Consider the following 13,167-nt stretch of genomic DNA (forward strand, 5'->3'; position numbering starts at 1 on the left):
ACTAGGTGAAAATCAAGTAATGTGTGGTTGGGTGTTTTGTCCAGAAGCACATACACTTATGAATAAGCTAATGATTTGTGGCTACTTATTCTATTACTAGTGACCAACTGTAGTTCGTTACTCTTCTGAATTCAGAATAGAATGCAGGGCCAGGCTTGCTTTGCCCAGCCTGGTATTGTATTAGAAAGTGCAGCAGGTTCCTCTTGTATCACATGTGGTGGCTTTAAAATGAGCCAGCTGGTCACCATAGTATTCAACTCCTGCTGTAATACTCTGTGCAACGTGCTTAATTTCACTGAAGTATTCCACTGGTTAAGATTTGTTTTCAAGTAAGGCAAGGAAAATGTTTTTAAAATGTCTGCATTGGGTGTCTCCTGACTCTAGAGTCAAATCCAGAATTCCAAGATTTAGTAAAATTCTCAGTGGAGAGCTAGTGAGTTGTATCATAAAAATCACAGAATAATACAGGTCATAAGGGGCCTCTTAAGATCTTCTGATTTAACCTTCATGCAGAGTAGGGCTAGCTTAGATGTGGTTTCACTTGAATTAAGACCTTAGTACGGAATGGTAGACAGAGCACTGAACTCAGATGGCAAATACCTGAGTTATCTTCCTACTTGATGTCAGGGCAAGTCATTTTACATGACAGTTCTGTCTGTAAAGAGTCCATTGATTCAAACTCTTGCAGGCCCACAGAGGGGAAGTGTTGTAAGAGCTACACATTTTGATAATGGTCCAAACATTCTTCTCAGATAAGCAAAAAACAGTAGGACAGTTGTGAGTCACTTGCCTCATCCCCCTAAAGCTAAAAGGAAAGCCTCCGTCCTGGGCTAGGTCCTACATTAATAACAGACTTTTTTTTGTCCCTTTATTAAGATGAGGGGATTCTCTGAATTTAAAATTAACCTTTGCACTAGAAGCATTAGTTCTTGTTTTCAGAAAAAACACATACTCTCCAACAAGAATCCTTTTCAGGCAAACAAGTTCAATCTGGAATTTCCTGGTGGTGAAAGCGTGTTAGCTTACAAAAATGTCCATCCTTCCTGAGCACCTTCCAATCCCATTGATTTCAGCTAGCATTTAGCAGCGAATCAGTGTAACACCAGCTTTGCCTAATGGTAGACAGCAGAGCCCTAAACTAATGGGAAGTCAATGGGAGTTTTGCCAGTGGCCTCACCAGGCTTTGCACAAGGCCATAGAAGCATTTCCCCTTCCTCTAAAAAATACGAGGAATTCTCCTGGCATGAGAAAGTGGCTTTCTGTGTCCCATATGAAATAGTTTTGGGTAGCCTCTGGCTCTTATACTCCCTGAGACTTTCCAGCATTTTTTCTCTCTCTATTTTTTTTTTTTTCCAGGTTATGAATATGATGCAGCCATTCAGTTCACCCGGGAAACACTTCAAACGCTCATACAACCACAAGGACTGGTTGTCTGACCGCTACTGTGGCTCCACCCCCAAATAACAAGAAAACTGTCATTTCTAGTTCCAGCAAGGACAGGACGTACATGGAATTCATTCGCAGCCATCAGTATAGAAGCTCTCAGCATCAGAACAGAAAGCACAATGTACCTGGCAGGTTGGGATTAATGCCCCTAAGAGATGGGTTGTTTATGATGCTGCTCAAGCCTGTTCATTAACAGCTCTGTCCTGCGTTCTTTTGCAAATTGATATCAGACATTATAATGAATGGCCATTCTTTGTCACATCGACCTCTTGAGCCTCATCACCAGCTCATGTGATTCACTCGGGTTCCAGTCCCAGTCCTCTGCGGCGTGGGCTGTATCTCAGACACCTGAGCTGCACAGCGCAGCGGCCTCCCCGGGCACTGTCCACCAGCTGTGTCTGGCAAGGCGAGGCTGCAGGGCCAGAGAGCAGCAGCAGGGCTCTAGTTTAGGAAGGGCCATCTGTACTTAAGCATCCATGAAGGGGCTCCCCCAAAACAGCTCGGGACCACGACCTTTGCTCCTTTGCCTGGTAATGCGGTGGTGCAGCTGCCTTGCCTGCCATCTGACAAATGATCACACTGCTTCGCAGGCCAGCGGAGAAGGACGGAAGAGGCCTCCTGTCAGAATATTTTAATGGTGGTTTGCTGTTGCCACTGTGAATTACAATAAGGAAGGATGCTACACATGCAAATCTGTTTAACAAGTTGTTACTCTCCCCTGAGCATATCAAGGATCATAAATCTCAGCTATCACTCATTATAATGATTTGCACTCCTATTTTTTTCCAGGAACACATGTAGTCTTCTGACAGAAGCCTGCATTTTATACCATTTCGAAGGTGTTAGACCTCTGAAAGTTTTATCTCTGAAGGTAAAGAAATTTAAATGCTTTGTTGTAAGGTCTCCCAGAGGTGTGGGTAGGCGTCATACTGTTTGTAAGACTTTGTTTCAAAGGTATCCTGGGAAAAAAGAGCCCTTGTGTGGAATTTGTGGCATCTTAAATGATGGTTAAAATGTGGGCCTTTCAACCGTAAAGATATTTCCTGATTTCATTCTTTGTGCCTAAGACGCATAGATGCAAGAATAAAAACTTGACTTCAAAAGTCCAAAGTCCCTCATATGGGATAGAACATTGGTTCACATTCCTTCCAGAAATTGTTTTGGATGTTTGCTTTTGGATGTTTGCATCCTCAGAAAATTGTGCTGGTTTGCTACTGTACTTTTAAAATCTTTTATTCATATATGAAAGTATATTCATTCAAATGACTAGCTCCTTAAAATGAATCTCCAGCAATATTAATAATACAGTTGGTAAAGGACCACTGTAAAGTCAATACTAATTTAATAAATGTTACTCAATTAATCATTAAACAGGAATTCAGGGTGGCTGGAGACCAGAGTATCAAATAATTTGTGAAATAACTCTAAGCCATTGTACTTCAGATTTTTGTACCATAACACTTTTGCATGGATTTGCAGCTTAGCTTTCTAACACAATACAGATGTGAACAACAGACACGGATTATAGCCCTTTCATATGAAATAGGCTCTACTCTCCAGATGGAAATTTGTCAGATTCCTCAGAGCTAAGAAACATCCAAAAGACACTAGTTAAGAAACTCTTCAAGAATGAGCCACTTTTAATGATCCGTAACCACACAGGAACAAATAAGTCTTTGAACAGTATCCAGTTGTTTGTCTCACAAAGACAAGGGACTCAGCTGAGAAAACTGTCTTTTGGACACCTCTAGAAATAGCATACTCTTAACTAGATCATCTGTAGTTTTTTCATGTAGCATAGCTTTTTCAGACATCACACTTGAAGAAAACCCTTGTACCATTACACTGAAAAGGACATTAAATGTAAGAAGGAATAGTAATATTCTTACCTAAACTTATAATAAATTAACCATTCTGACCTTGCATCCTACCACCAAAAACCTCAGTTCTTTAAAAACAGTGCTTAAATGTGGCTTTAACTGATGTTATAGTCTGCCTACATATGGAAGTAGTTAGCAAGGAGAAGCTGGGATGAAATACCAGTGTAAGGCTTTGCCCAAAACCCAAGAAGAATCCGAGAGAGGAAGTAGCTCAGTTAACTTATTTTTCCTCTCATTTTCCACTTTTTTCCTCCCTGCAGTTCCTTTGATTCATGCCCATAAATGGACATACCAGAAGCCACCACATTCTCACAGTGTTTTTCAGCCTGCCTGGAACCAGGAAATACCAGGAATTTCTGCAAGGAACCTGTTCCCAAACTGTACTAAAGCCTTCAACGCATTTAACGTTTGAACAGAGTTTAGAAGCATGACTAAGGTCCCATCTCCACTGCACGATCCAGCGTTGCTCTTGTGTCGGAGGACAACTGCTTGCAGTCATGACTGCTATCCCTGGCCATTTCAGCTCTTCTCTGCACAGGTCTGAGCCCACACCCGCAGAGCAGTGAGGTTAGGACGATTCTGAAAAGTCCTCCCCGAAACCTCTGGCTGCATATTGTGGCAGCATTCCTCAGCTCCTGCCTGTTAGTGGGACAGTGCCAAATGCAGGAGTATTTACGCTTGCTTAATGGTAAGTAAATCCAACCCTAATAGTAGTATAATAGCGTTTATGCTGTGAGGAACAAAGCATTTTACAGCCTCGCGAGCAGGACGAAAAGGTTGCTATGGTGGTACTGCAGTGTAAACACAATCCAGTGGTGCCTCCATTCATTACTCAGCCCCATTAATTGGGCCACTGAAAGAAATGCACAATCCAAAGAAATGTTTGTTGGTTTAAATTAGTCTTATTAAAAGCAGGTATTTAACAGCTTTCAGCAGCTACGAAGTATGTTTTCCTGCTCCCAAGCTAAATGCTAAGAACCAGCTTTTCAGCCAGTTTTCAGGACTTAGGTCAGCCTAGCTAATTGACATAACTGCAGTCACACTGGTTTAGACCACCTGTGGCCCAAAGTCCTGAGGCTGCACAATGTTAGGGGAACTGCACAGGGCTGTGTGCCTGGGAGGGCTTCTGAGAGGACACAGGCTGGCTCCTGTGGCATTTGCTGGCAATAAGCACTTGCAGAAGCACAAATTGCTCAAGAAAGTATTCCGTGAACAGCTAAAAGTACAATCTACTGGAGTAGTGATAAACCAGTGTATCTGGTAAATGAATGTGATGGACAAGAAGGAACTTGCATTGTCTTAAACCTCTGGCTTTGGTTACATCACATGCACCAAGCTATTTGCTGATCCAAGAACAGCTATGGCCCAGCCAACATCTGTAACGGTGCTCTACTATCACACAGCTCCAGTCCCAGGTGAAGACCCTCGCAGGAGGAGAGGATTCATAAAACAACAGAAAACAGATCAGCTAAACAGCTGACCATCCCTCTGGGGTTCAGCTTCACAGCCAACAAGAGCAAGACAGAAGGATAATACTGTGCAAAATTTGCACCTTCTTATCTGTGAATCAAGAGCAAGTGAGAAATGCGTATTTGATGAAAAGCATGAGAATAATTGAGGACCACGACATGCTGTAAAGCCAGGGAGTAAAAGTATATGGTCTTGCTGAGAAAATAGTTATTTTCACAAATTTCCAATTTCTGCCACCCTAAGGAAGGTGAGTGTTAGAATTCATTGATCTCAGTGGAAAAGAGCATTTGTTTTGACTTAATTCTCAAGAACACCATGTATGCAAGAGAGCAGCTATGCAGAGCAATGGAAATACGTAAAGTCATATTTGGCCTTTTCTACTTACATATATTGTTCTAATTCTAGGCTTGTAATGAGATAAAAAAGTCCAAGGTCAATAAGCTGATTAAGATTCTGAAATCTAATGTGGTAGGAGTTAATGAAGAAGGCCAGCTCATCTTATCTTGGGAGCTGCCATAAGTGTCTCTCCATGGGTTTTCCCATCAGCATCATAGCTGTAGCTGCCCATCTGGGGGAATCTGCTCAACTGAGGTTTTTCTTCTGTGTGTGACTCCAAAGATTTTTATAAGGTGGAATATATGAAATGAAATGAAATGAAATGAAATGAAATGAAATGAAATGAAATGAAATGAAATGAAATGTTATGTTTCTTTCCTTCCATTAATCCTTCCAGCCACAGCTCCATAGCCAATAAGTGGCCACTTCAGAAAGCACTACATAGATCAGAACATGTGCCAGCCAGTCAACCCAAATGGATCCCAGCATTTCTAATGCCTACAAGAAGCCACCTGGGATCAGCATTACAAGGGAAGACAACATCTGGCTTTGCTTGCTGTGTTACAGTCTCAGCACTGCTGCTCGTCCTGATGTTCCATAGCAGTAATAAACAACACTGTAGAAGTACCATCTTATTTTACAGTTACTTGATTAGATACCCAACAAAATTCTGTTAGTGAAGAATTGGCAATGTTACCCACCTTCACTTAACAGCCAGAGTACCTGACTCCTAGAGCTAGTCAACGTGGGATACATCTAGTGTGAGGAGATCCTGTAAGGTCCAACCTTACACACACACACACGCCCGCCCGCACGCAAACATTCCCATCAGAGCTTTCTGTATTATGTAGTTATTCTCATGAGGCTGCAGTTGCAATATGAATGTGTCATCTTATACAATATTCCACTCTGCAAATGCGAGTATGCCCATCTTACCCTTTGAAAAACTCTGTAAAACTGGGATTAGTTCTCTGACTTCTGCAAGTATATAAAGAGCATGGCAAAGCTTGGAAGTACAGCCAGCCTTTGGAGTGCAAGGACTCGCTGGGTAAAAACTTGCTTTCTGTATGAAGAATTAATAGACTTTCTACATGCAAAAATCAAGCAAGATTCTTTGATGCTTAAGAGTGCTTTAATTTCATACAGTTGAAAAGCAAATTAGAGACTATGTAATGTTTTCTTTGGCTCCTGCACGGCATTCTCCACAGACCTTATCACAAAACAATTTAGAAACAATATGTATATTTGCTAGGAACCACACACAGGCGTATATGATGGCCCTTTCAACAAAAGTCAGCCAAACAAGCAACTGTAATGCTGGCTGATAAGATCTCCTTGTGCTGTATGATGACTGGTGATTGAGAGAGGCAACAGGTTCTTGTTCCAAATAGTTAACACTTTTGCCCAAGATCTTTCTAAGATTACTTATTAGACTTCGTTAAGCCAGCCTTTGAATTTGTTTGTGCTTTGTATATCCGTACCAGGACAACCTGTGGGCTTAGTAGGATTGCACAGAAACAGTTTCCTTCAGTCAGAAAATAACGAATTGTGCACTGGCACCTGCATTTTGTCTGCTTCTCCAAAACAAGGAGGAGGAAAAAGTCCGGTCTGCTGTTTCATTTCATGAGTGCATTTAGATTAAAATCGCTTTTTTGATGAGGCACTTTTGGAGCACGTCATTTCTGTTATATGATGCTGTTAATAAATGGTGTAGGAAGCACGGCATTATATTCCAATATTTACCACTTAATACACCTGAGCCAGTACCAGAGTAGCGCCTCCCGAGGGGGCAGGCAGCGGCGGCGGCGGGGCTGAGGGGCTCAGCGCTGCGCTGCGCTGAGCCCTGGCGCTGCGCCCTGCGGCTGCGCCCGCGGCCGAGCCCGGGCTCTTGCGCTGCATCACGCTGACACCGTGTGGCGGCTCCGCTGTGGCGGCCCCGGCAGCCGCCTCGGGCTCCAGGTACAAACGTTGCCTCCCTGTAGATGAAGGGAAGCAAGTTCATTAGGCTCTTTCCGGCGCTAGGTATTTCATTTCTCACTTGAAACGGTTCGTGCTGTTTTGTGGTGTGAGCTAAGCACAGACTTCTTTGGAATATAGGAAATATTCCCTATTTTCTCATAAAATATTAACGTAATAGCTACACAGGTCTGTCTGAGCACCGTGCATTAAGTAGACGTATAATTACGCACTCTCCTTATCATTGTTACCTATATTAAAGATGCAGAACACCCAAGTGTGCAGTTAAGACTCCTATGGAACGAGCTGCAGGTCGCAGGATGAGATCTCACTGATCCCCTTTCTCTCCTGCTTTGGGCTGCTGCCCTGCTTCAAACTGGCAGCAGGCAGCAGAACAGGAGCCCCTCACAGACCTTCCCTGGACATTCTCTGACTTCCCAACAGCACCCATCCTGGAGGAATGGATCACAACAGTATGTCACAATAATTGTCACTAGCCAGTACCTGGAAAAATCATCCAAAAGAGAAGAGAGGTTTATTTATTAAAGGTAATAATAAAAAGGAATATATTTTAAATGTCTGGATTTTTGTCTTGCATGCCTCTTAAAAATTAATCAACCCTCTAAGGTCCAAGTTTTAGGATGAGCAAGACTTGCTTCTCCTTAGGCGGATACAGATTCATATCTAGGCGTTGGGCATCTGTCAGGAATCCATGAAATTATCTTATGTAACTGCACCTCTTTTTCCAGTTGACTAATTACATTAAAATAAGCCTTTGAGTTAGATTGTTGAATGGGAAACTCATTTCCCTCCTCACTTCTTCAACATGCATAGACAATGAGTCGTGTCCACTTTGTGTAGGTTTGGTCTGATGAATAGGACTTTGGGTCTCATGATCTGGTTCTAACCCAAACCTACCGTAAAAAAACCCTCTGCTCCAGCTCCTTACTTGAGACTGAATTCTGTGAAATGGCTTTGGACATACAAATGGGCAAGATGGCTGCTGTGCCTTGTTCTCTGGATCCTCTCTACTGCAGCTGGCCCCCCAACCGAAGTGCAGAGTAGAGTCTGGTACATGGACACCTACATTACTTAGACTCAGAAAGTGGTAAGAAATTCCAGGTGTTGTTAGGTGCATATACTTCCTTCATAAACAAACACTGATGAATATTTTTACAACAACTTGTTTGAATAACACTTTTATTCAATAGTAGTAGTGATGGACTGGTCGTTCCTAGTCACTCAGAACCAGAGATTCACCCAAGATCTGCTGTCACTGCTCTGCTCCTTAAAAGTGGTGTGCACCTCATCTGCATGAGCAAAGAGGCTTTTTAGAGATACGTTTCCTCTCAACACCTTTCCCAGGTGAACAACTTTTAACAAGGGGTCTTCACAGAACTTCAGACCTTTGCCGCCAACTTCTTAACTGACTGGAAATGCTTAATAAGCCTCAGACCTTGTGCGGGACCCAGAGGCCTTGAGAGATCAGTACCGCTGGGTCAGACAGGTGTTAGAAAAAACTCTTCACTCTCCTAGGCCCAGCCTCCATCTTGGAAAGGCTTGTGGACAGCCCAGCTTTGTGCTCACCATCAGCCCAGCCCTAACCAACCAAATTCTTCAGCTTCTAAATCTCTCCCAAGAGTTACATCCCATAACTACCTGTGCACAAGTAGTGGTCTCAAATTGCTGGTTTGAGAATCCAGATTAGGCAAACATTTCCTTACATAGTTTGCTTTACACAGAAATCCCTTTACCCCCTTGTTTTTTAAAGGTGGTGGCTCAGCCAAGCAGGTCAAAGAACATATTCAGGTTAACTGTATTCCCCTAGTAAGTATTTTGTGTTGTGATTCAGCCTTAGCACAGCTGTTCTAGCTGTTTTCAGGATGGCTTTGAAATTCTTATCATCCACACATCCCAACAAAACCCTGACCTACATAAAGTGCCATCTCTTACACCACCAAAATCTGTCGTATGTATTACATGTCTGAGAAAAACATCTTCCAAAGAGAGGGCTAAAATCAATGCATGTTCTCTTTTCAAACGTGGTCTTTAGGAAGGTGTTTGCCATCTACCAACTCCCCAAAATTTATCTTCTTATTAATGGTGGAAAATGTTTACATATTTATCCAAGTCTTTTGGGCCAAAACAGGCTTCTGACTAATTGCTTTTTATTTTTTAAAAAGTCACATGATTGTTCTCAACTAATAGATCCATTCCCTCTAATTCCCAAAGCACTGTCACTCTTTTGATGCGCTTTCAGTAATGGAACAGTTGCAGTCTTGCTCAAATATCTACAACTCAGTGATTGTTGTGGACTCTGATGTTAAGCTCCACATGCCATTTTCTTGTAGGCAGGTCTTTCTCTTCTAATACTTTGCATTGACCATCATGTCTTCAATGCCAAAAATGTCCATCTTCCATAAGCTTTATTTTGGCATAGCTGGTGCTTTGACAAATTGTCATTGCTTTGAGAAGGATTCATTCGGGATATTACAGGAATCTCCACACTTTCTGAATTCAAGGAGCTACATGTCAAGAAGCTATGTGTGTTGAACTCAACTTGCATCAGATGCTGAATCTGAACAGCTGTCACCAACAGTTTTCCCCGAGCTACAGCCATCTACGCCCTCAGATATAAAAGTTCTAGAGCCTGCAAGTTGTTTTAACAGATGCTCCTGATAAGGACTTAGAGTCAGCTGGTGGGTATGTCTAACAATTGGTGCCTTCTTCCTTGAGGTGTTTTCTGATCTTCCCAAGAGTGTTTGCTTTGCCCTTTGTACTTACTAAGTGTCCAGTCAAGCTAAAAATCTTCTCCACGTGAACCATGTATCAGTCCCAAGTCCTGCCCTCTGGAACTTGAGATCTGCAGCCACGTTTGCTGACTTAATCAAAAGATAGTCTTTACCACCCAATCCATTAGCTGACTTTCCTCTGAAGTCATGTGAGTGTTCGTTATCGTAACACCACCCCACCTCTCCAGTTTGAATCAGGCTATTTTGGCTGCAGTGTGTTCCGATCTTGCACTATATAGGGGCAGGGGGTCTGGGCTCATGCTTTTGCTGATTTTGGTTTTCCTTTTTTTGCAGAAAGCTATGGACAACCTGGTTTATATTATGTAAGCTCCAAGATGACACCCATTTCTGCAAGATATCCCCAAAACAATTATTCCTCCCAGTGATGTAGTTCATACAGAATCACATTGCATTTCTGTTCTGTTGAAGCCAGCAGTGGGAGTTAGCAATGTGCATTTTATGTGATTTTAGTTTGCTTGTACAGGAAGAGAAAAGTGTTGATATCTGTAGTGTAATTAGTTCCACTGGCATGTCTGATACTCTGGAACAGACAAAACAGATCTTTTCCCACTTGCTTCAGATCAGACCAGAAGAGGGCCAGATATCACCAGCAAGTACAGCTGCATTCAATATTTGTTCAAAATAAAATGCATCCATACATAATTATCAAACTTTGTACCTCTCTAAATAATTTATTTTGAACAGCAGAACCAAGTGTACGTCATTCCTTTCTCCAGTGTAAAGAGGCTAGGTACAGTTTTAGATCTAGATATAGCACTGTAACATATACATAACTAAAATTTTGTGGTGGACTGTGTCATCCTGCAACCAGCAGGTACAAGATTTAAAAGCAAATTCATCGTCCTCAAGCAGCGTACTTTCTGCCACCCAGAAATTCAAAGGATGGCAAAGGTAAGGCCTCCACACAGAGGAATACGAAGAGACATAAACAAATTGTCTTTCAAGCCCCAGATGGAAGCTGGTGTCGAAGTGCGGTGAACGCAGAGTCTCATACCACCTAGACTGACTTTCAGCCATGCATATGCACCTTATGGACGTGACCTTCCACTGTCTTCTGATCAGGAGGATATAGGTCAGGAGCTTTGGGGTGACTCAAAATTTTTCCATCCTGCTGTATTTGGTTTATTTCAGCAGAGAAACTAAAAATATAAAAGACTAAACCTGCAATAAAAGGCAACACAAATTTAACACATGTTGTGGCTGAGGAGGAATACGATAATTTGCAACAGCATCCTCTAAAATCTGTTGCCAGGCTTCCATAATTATTGCAAGTTTGTCCATGGTCTCCATAGCAGCCTTTCCTGAGGCTCAAGGCCGGTGTGGTGACTCACAGTGGTTCAGTGAGGGACTCGACTCCTTTCCAAGGGACTCTGAGTCACAGGATGCCAAACCTGGAATGGTTTCCTGTAAAACAGATATTCCCGAACTACGGTAGATCTACCACTCATGGTACACAAGGCACTTCAGTGTGGTGCTCCAACACCTCCCAGACATTGCCGCAGGGTGTACAAGGGTAAGCAGAAGATGTTGCTGCTGCTGCCACTGGCAATGGTGGTACACAAACAAAAATATTTGGAAACTTCTGCTTTAGTAAGTTGCTGGACTCACACCAACTGTCCCTGAACTCCTCAGAAGGGTAAAAACAATTTACCACAGCACAGCAGTAGAACAGCTGAGCATAGCCCTCGCCGTGAGCCCTGGGATGGTTTCCTGACCTCATTAGTGGTGCTGCTGTGGGCACAGAGTGTTACAGTGGCTGCCCTGTGGCCCTGCTGTAGGAGAGGTCTCTCCCGATGCTGTCACCCCTCAGTATCCACTTGAGTGGTACGATGGGCAATTCGTCCTGGCACAGGTGCCTCCTCAGCAACAGGCTTGAGCTTTGCAGCAGATCTTGGAAGAAGGGAGGTCAGAAATGCAATCTTTCCTCCCAGCTGAGTGACCTAACCACAGAGTCACAAATGTAGGCTTTCTTTTATGTTCTTTTTTGTCTTCTGGTCCCCGTGAATCTCATTTTCCTGGAAAAGTGGGTGCCCTCCCATGCAATAGAGGGGTAGCTCCTCCCAGCTTGCTGAGCCTGGTTTATAATCTTGTCTTTAAAGGGATAATTTTGTACTATGAATCTCTTCAGGCTAAGGAAAGGCAGAAGCCCAGGCCACCCACTCACCGGATGTGACAGGGCAGCCTTTGGCAGGTGCTGTTAGCAGAGGGCTGTTGTGCGCTGGGCTGGACACAGTGGTTTAGTGGATGCTGGATGTGTCGAGAACAGATTTGCTAGAACAAGCCCATCTCAAATACAGGCAGTTTGATATTGCTTCATTTTCTTAAAACATAGTAGATCCTGAGGTAAATAAGAGCAAGAAACCTGTTACAGATTAGTCAAACAAATTACCTCACAGTTACTGCTGGGAGCAGCCAGCAATATAAATTTGTAACACCTCAATACCTCTGAAGGCACAACTCCATGTGCAATTTTTCAGCAGCAAAACCATCCTGACATGTCCTCTGCCCGACTGCTCATTCCTACCTTGCTATCCCAGAGCTGTCAGCTTCTCAGATACATTGAGGCTTACCTGCCCAAAATAATTCCAGAACCCATTTCATACCTTACGTAACCAGTCCACCCCACTGCTTAACTCATCCCACAGTTAGACAGCCCATGACCAAACCAGATGTCCCCTGTTGTAACTTCAGGCCCGTTTTTCCTTTCTTCCCGAACTTAACAGTCACAAGGACTAAATTAGCTCTGTCCACCCTGAAACAATCTTTAACATCTGTGAAGGCTCCTACCCCCTCCTTCCCCAGCTGTCCTTTCCTTACCCTAAGCAAACATCATTGCTTTGGAGGTGGAAACTGGTCAGCACCTTCCCTGTATGGGTGGGTACCAACTGCAGCCTACAGCATCTCCTGTTGCCTTCCCTGAGGTGGCTTGGTGACACAACACTGCTGGGTACATCCAGACTGATAACCTTTAGTCTGCCCCTCCACTGTCTTTTTAACCTGTGAGAAGGCCAGAGTGCACAGCAGCTGACACTGAGAAGCAGTTGCATTGAATAATGCAGTCGTGTCACAACAGCGTTGCTATGACACCTTCCAGCTTTGCCTACTGAGAATGCTCAGTGGAGCTTTGATACCATATATCATCTGAAACAGAAATATTTTACAGCCAGATAGACAAAGCTGTAGGTTTTTGGTTTTGGGTTTTTTTTTTTTTCAGAATTACAAGTTTGATGGTGGCTGTAGCATGTTCCTTGGGGCCCATCAAGCTT

The sequence above is a fragment of the Strix aluco genome, chromosome 3 (assembly GCF_031877795.1).
Source record: "Strix aluco isolate bStrAlu1 chromosome 3, bStrAlu1.hap1, whole genome shotgun sequence".
NCBI classification, from domain to species: domain Eukaryota; kingdom Metazoa; phylum Chordata; class Aves; order Strigiformes; family Strigidae; genus Strix; species Strix aluco.